At 52.6% G+C, this 6,303-nt stretch overlaps 1 protein-coding gene across 1 annotated transcript in view; it reads right to left on the bottom strand.

Moving 5' to 3' along the window:
- Positions 1-6,303, bottom strand: part of PPP2R2C (protein phosphatase 2, regulatory subunit B, gamma) — a 251,874-nt gene that overhangs the window by 244,572 nt on the left and 999 nt on the right. The gene's annotated exons all lie outside the window — the stretch shown is intronic.

Below are 6,303 nucleotides of genomic sequence, written 5' to 3'. Positions count from 1 at the left end.
CACTTGTTAAAGGTAAAAGGTAGAAGAGCCAGTGTGGGCAGGCAGAGCTTCCCGACAGCCATGCAAGTGTGACTGACCCTCTCAGCCAACCCACAGCAAGCTCCAGGGCAAAGGCTTCCTGCCGCAGGAGTCTTGGGGTGTGCAGAAATGGGCAGGCCCTAGAAACCCCTCCAGGGGGCAGTCATTGGCTGAGGGCTGCCAGAAAGAATGGCCTTGGTTCAGTGGCAGAGGCAGATCCTGAAGATGCCAAAATCCAGAGGCAGTCAAGCAACTGCCTGCCCTGAGACTGGACAGCAAAGTCTTTCTTGAAGGGGCATCTGAGCCTCGCACCTCCTCCCCGCCTCCCTAAATGAACAGTGCCCGGCCCTTGGCAGCCCCCTCCCCACCTTCCCTCTTAGCAGTACTGTCACCCCAACATGCTCTTGTATGTTTATGTGTTTGTCCCTTCACTGACAGATCCCCCATTGGCTCAGTTCCCGCCACATGCAAGGTGTCTGGTAAATATCTGTTGAATAAATGGGTTAATCCTGGACAGACCTCTGGAGCTAAGCCACTGGTCTAAGCCACCATCGTTGCTCACTCCCACACTGCAGTAGCCTCCAAAGTCATCCCCAGGTTCTCACTTTGCCCATCCCCCCCACCCACCAAGCCCATGCCCCATAGAGCAGGCAGACTGATGCTGTAAAAATGGAAATTGGACCACATCATTTTTCCACCTCCACTCCCCCATCCTTCCCACTCTCTGCTTGGCCACACCGGCCTCCTTGCTGCCACAGAACACGCCAGGCTCATTTCACTCCAGGGCTTTGCACCTGGATCCAGTGACAGACAACTCCAGATGGAGGGCGGTCAGGGGAGGCCTCTCAGAGGAGGTTACTTTTCAGCTGGGACCTGAATAATGAGAAAGATACAGGGAAGGGAGTCCCAGACAGAGGCACAGCAGGTGCAACTCTCAGGAGTGAAATGCCCCTCACCTGTGCCTTCCTGGGCAAGACCCTCCACTTCTCCACCTGCAGAGCCAGACTGATAACACCGGCTCCTTCCTGCTTCTGTAGAGTGGCCACAGGTTTGCAGCTCTGAGAGCAGTGGGCTTCGATGACACCTGCTGGCTGTGTGACCTCACGTAACCCTCTTCATCCCTAGGGAGGATAACGGGAGGCACCTGCAGCACGGGCAGTAGCTGGAGCCCACGGATGAGCTTTAAGGTATGAGCTTCTTTCCCACATAGGGCCTGGCACACAGTAGGCACTTACTCAGTGGTGGCCACTATTGAGCCTTCTCTGACAGTCCTTATGGGACAGCAGCTGTAACAAACGTTATTTCTTGAGACTCAGTTCCCGGGTGAATGTCTGGGGAGAAACATGCTCAACTCACACTTGCAGAGAAGTATTTCTTTAAAGTGACATAACCAGCCCTCACCCTGTGCCAATAAAGGCCTGGCAGCACCACAGTGCTTTATTTTTAACCTGTCACCTTGTCACCGCAGCACAAGGTGCAGCTGAGGTCACAGCGGGGTGGGGGGACAGTCAGTGGCTCATCCCACGGGCCTGGGCCCCAGTCTCACCTCCATGCTCACTGCCTGCGTGACCTTGGGTGAGTCACTCAGCCTCCCCGTCCCCCACTGGTGGAATGAGATGGATGACAACCCACCTTCTCCACCTCCAAGCTTCCTGCTCCCCTCCTCACAGCCACCAGCCGGCACATCACAAAGCACAGACACAATCAGCCTCCAGCGCAGTTACCGAGTCCACCCCCTCCCCACAGTGCCCTCAGGCCAGCACATAAGACCCTTGCCAAGACACCCCCACTGCCCTCTCCAGCCTCAGCTCCCACCACTTCCTCCCGGGAAGGCTACGCCCAGCTGCACAGAACTTCACCCTTCACTAACAAGCCATGCGCTCCTACAACACCAACCTGAAGCACATGCTGTTTCCTCTGCCAGGAATACTGTTTCCCTTGTCCTTCTAGCTTAATATCTTCTACTCTGGGAAGTAGAGACAGACCTGGCCCCTCCTCACTCCCTGCATTAGGCTCCAGGGCAACCAGTCTACAATATTTCACAAAGCATCTTAGGGGGACACTCTTTTTTTATTCAGAGATGAAGTCTTGCTTGTTTGTTCCCCAGGCTGGAGTTCCACACCTGGCATGATCACAGCTCACTGCAGCCTGAAACTCCTGGACTCAACAGATCCTTCTGCCTTAGCCTCCCAAGTAGCTGGGACTACAGGTGCATGCCACCATGCCCAGCTAATTTTCTTTAATACTTTGTAGAGACAAGGGCTCACTGTTGCCCAGGCTGGTCTTGAACTACTTACCTCCAGTGATCTTCCCACCTCAGCATTCCAAAGCGCTGGGATTTACAGGCATGAGCCGCAGTGCCCAGCTAGGGCAACGCTTTTGTTTTGGTCTCTCTCTAGCAAGAGGGCCCTCCTGGAGGTCAATCGCCATACCTTCCTCGCCTCTGGGGCCATGGAGCCTGGTGGTTATGCACAAGCCTCTCCAGTTAGGTTGCCCAAGCTCAAAGCCCACTCTCCCACAGGTTAGCTCAGCAGCCACAGGTGAGCCTCTTCCCCTTTTGTGCCGCAGTATCCACATGTGTAAGCCGGGGATAAGAAAAATGTGGGGGATTGGAAGCTACTTGGCCTCAGAAGACACTTAGAAAGCCCCTGGCATGTCACGAGTACTCATGCATGTCACATACTCTAATGTGCTCTCTGGGTTCGCAGCACAGACCACAGCCTGCAGTGAGTGCTCAGGTGATGTTTGTAGAATGAATGAACAAACGTGTGGCATGGAGAACAAAGCCAACAGGAGTCCAGTGTGAGAAAAGTAACTGAAACTCCCAGGTGGAAAATGAGAAAATAAAACTAGTGGTAAAGTGTTGTGGTTTGGCCACAAGTGCCCCCATCAAGAGATGAGGTCTATGCCTCCTCCTCTTGAGTCTGGTGGGCCTGTGACCCACTCAACCAAGAGCCTAGCAGAAGTGAAGCTCTGGGACATCCAAAGCTGGGCATCAAAGGCCACATAACTGCCATCTTGTTCACTGGACATTGCACCAGCAGCCCTGAGCACCATGGAAGGAGTCCCACCACCCTGGGCTGTCATGCTGGAGAGGTCACATGTCAGGGTTTAGGTGACAGTCCCAGCTGAGCTCAGCCCCTGCTGTCCCCACCAAGGCACCATAAATTACAGGGAAGCCACTGTGGGCCATCCAGCCCAGTCCATCCTCTAGCTGAAAACTACCAAGTGACCTCAATGCAGCAGAAGAATCACCCAGCTGAGCCCTTCTCCAGCCCCTGGCTCTCAATACCATGAAACACAATGAAAAGGCCATTCTTAGTTGGCATATCATGGGATCATTTGTTAGGCAGCCACAGATGACTGGGAAAGTGGAGAGACTTTGGAAGTGGAAGGAAAAGATGATGTGAGTGAAGATGAGATAAGTGACAGCAAAGGAACAGCAAAGACAGCAGGTGCTGTGTGTGCTACACATCTGAGCCTACAGATCCACTTTTCCCACAAGGGGAGACCTGAGCCCACTGTTCCCAAATGCAGTGATCATTTCTATGGCACCTGCTCTGGAATGCAGGCCGTCTTCCTGCAATTTTTTCATTTGTTCTCATTGTGTAAATTTCTTATGGCTGCTGTAACACATTTCCACAACCATAGTGGCTTAGAACAACAGAAGCTTATTCTCTGACTGTTCTGGAGGTCAGATGTCTGAAATCAGCCTCACTGGGCTAAAGTCAAGGTGTGGGCAGCGCTGGTTCCTGCCAGAGGCTCCGGGGGAGGATCCGTTTCCTTGATCTTCCAGCTTCTGGAGGTGCCTGCATTCCTTGGCTCATGGCCCCTCCCTCCATCTTCAAAACTATCAGCGCAGCAACTTCAAATTTCTCTCCCTCTCTTCTCTTTCTCTCCTCTGCTGGTGTCATGCCATCTCTTTCTCTGATTCTGAACCTCCTACCTCCCTCTTATAAGGACCCCTGTGATAATATTGGGCCCACCCAGATAATCCAGGTCAACCGCCTCAACTCAAGAACCTTAACTTAATCTCATCTGCAAACTCCCTTTTGCCATGTAAGGTAACACATTCACAGGTCTGGGGATTAGGACGTGGACATCTTTGGGGGGGAATTATTCTTTCCATTACACTCACAAACAACCTGCAAAAGTGGACTTTATTGTCCTAATTTGACAATAAGGCTCAGGGAGGTGGGACCATTGCCTGAAGTCATGTGAGTAGCAGAGGCAAGAGCCAGTCTCAGGATGGCCACACACATGCCCCAGTTCCGCTGACCTCCATAGATGTTAGGGTCTCACTGGAGGCAGAATTCACCCCAGATAGTTCAACAGTAGAGAAGTAAACAAGAGGTGACCTACAGAAAGCATTTCCCAGGGATTAGGAGCAGAAACAGGAGGCTGTTACCCCCCTGGGCTGAAAGGTGGAGGGGAGGAGAACTGGGACCATGAGACAGGATCCACTGGCACAAGCTGTGACCATGGAGAGTACAGCCAACCCTGGGATTGCAGCACCACAGCAGGGAGAAGGATGGGGAGTGTTTCCCCCCTCTCTCCTGCCCTGCAAGCTCCAACTGGTGCCTCCCACTGGCCGTACTCCATGGGAGCCTTAGGGCAGGGACCACAGCTGATGCAGCCTCCAGGGCACCACACTGGACAGTGAGAGGTGAAAAACAGATCTACAGGTCAAGTGGAGAAATCCAGCGCAGTCCACTGTGGCCACTCAGCAAACATCCTCGTCCCCCTTTCCAGGAAGAAACTCTCAGCCCAACACAGTGAGGCATGGGGTCCCACCAGCGACTGTATCATTGAGGGAGACGTCACTTCAGATACCTGCCTGGGGCCTACAGCACCACACCGTCCACCACAGCTACCCTTCATTCAAGGTGGCCAGGAGAGATGAGGACGGGGGAAAAAGGCCAATCAGCAGCAAGTCCTTCTTCCTTCACCCACTCATGGGCACCTTGCCTGTGCCAGAGCACCTGGCTCTCCACCTGGGGGAACGACCCAAGCTTTCACCCATGATCTGGGTCTGTCATGCTCCCATCTGTATGTTCAGGACTGCCATGCTCAGCTGACCTTTTTTATCAGATGTCAGTGCTAAGAAGCATCCCTGTGGATCCTCTGGGCCCCAGATACCAATAAGCAGTGACCTTATTTGTCCTTGGTAACTAGGAGCAGTCACCCATCATCCCAGTGCCCCCTTTTCCACCAGGCCACCCAGCAGCAGCAGTAGCTCCAAATGGCCTCAGTCCCAGTGTCCAGTTTCACGGACTGTGGCCCTGCTCCCTGATGGAAGCCTTCCTTCTTGGGGCACCAGGACCCCCAAACACACCACGCCTAACGAACTAGAAGCAAAATTAGTTCAAGGGGTTATCAGGGGGTGACTGCTATGGGTTGGATTGTGTGCCCTACCCCCAAAAAAATTCATGTTGAAGTCCAAACCCCCAGTACCTCAGCATGTGTCCTTACTTGGAAATAGGGTCACTGCAGATGTCATTAGTTTAATGAGGCCATGCTGGAGTAGGGTAGACCTCAATCCAAAATGACTGGTGCCCTCACAGACACAGAGACAGACACACACAGGGAGAAAGGCAGACACCATGGTGACACCATCTACAAGCCAAAGAATGCCAAAGATGGACGGCAAATCACAAGAAGCCGGGAGAGGGGTACAGGACAGATTCCCCTTCTCATTCCTCCATAGAAATCGACCCAGCTGTCATCTTGATCCCAGACTTCTGGCTGCCAGAACCATGAGACAATCAATCAATTTCCCTTCTTCAAGCCACTCTATGTGTAGTGCTTTGTTAAGGCAGCATCAGTCTGTAGACTGCTACAACAAGATGCCTTAGACTGGGTAGTTTATGGATAACAGAAATTGATTGCTCATTGGCTGGGCACAGTGGCTCACACCTGCAATTCCAGCACTTTGGGAGGCCGAGGCAGGCAGATCACTTGAGGTCAGGAGTTCAAGACCAGCCTGGCCAGCATGGTGAAACCCTGTCTTTACTAAAAGTACAAAAATCAGCCAGGCCTGGTGGTGCACACCCGTAATCCCAGCTACTCAGGGAGCTGAGGCACGAGAATAGCTTGAACCCAGGAAGCAGAGATTGCAGTGAGCCAAGATCATGCCGCTACACTCCAGCCTGAGTGACAGAGTGAGAGTCCATCGAAAGATGAAAGAAAGAAAGAAAGAAAGAAAGAAAGAAAGAAAGAAAGAAAGAAAGAAAGAAAGAAAGAAAGGGAAAGAAAGAGAAAGGGAGGGAGGAAGGAAGGAAGGGG

The sequence above is a fragment of the Colobus angolensis genome, unplaced genomic scaffold (genome assembly GCF_000951035.1).
Source record: "Colobus angolensis palliatus isolate OR3802 unplaced genomic scaffold, Cang.pa_1.0 Scaffold143, whole genome shotgun sequence".
Taxonomy (NCBI): domain Eukaryota; kingdom Metazoa; phylum Chordata; class Mammalia; order Primates; family Cercopithecidae; genus Colobus; species Colobus angolensis.
This window is presented reverse-complemented; position numbering and strand designations above follow the sequence as displayed.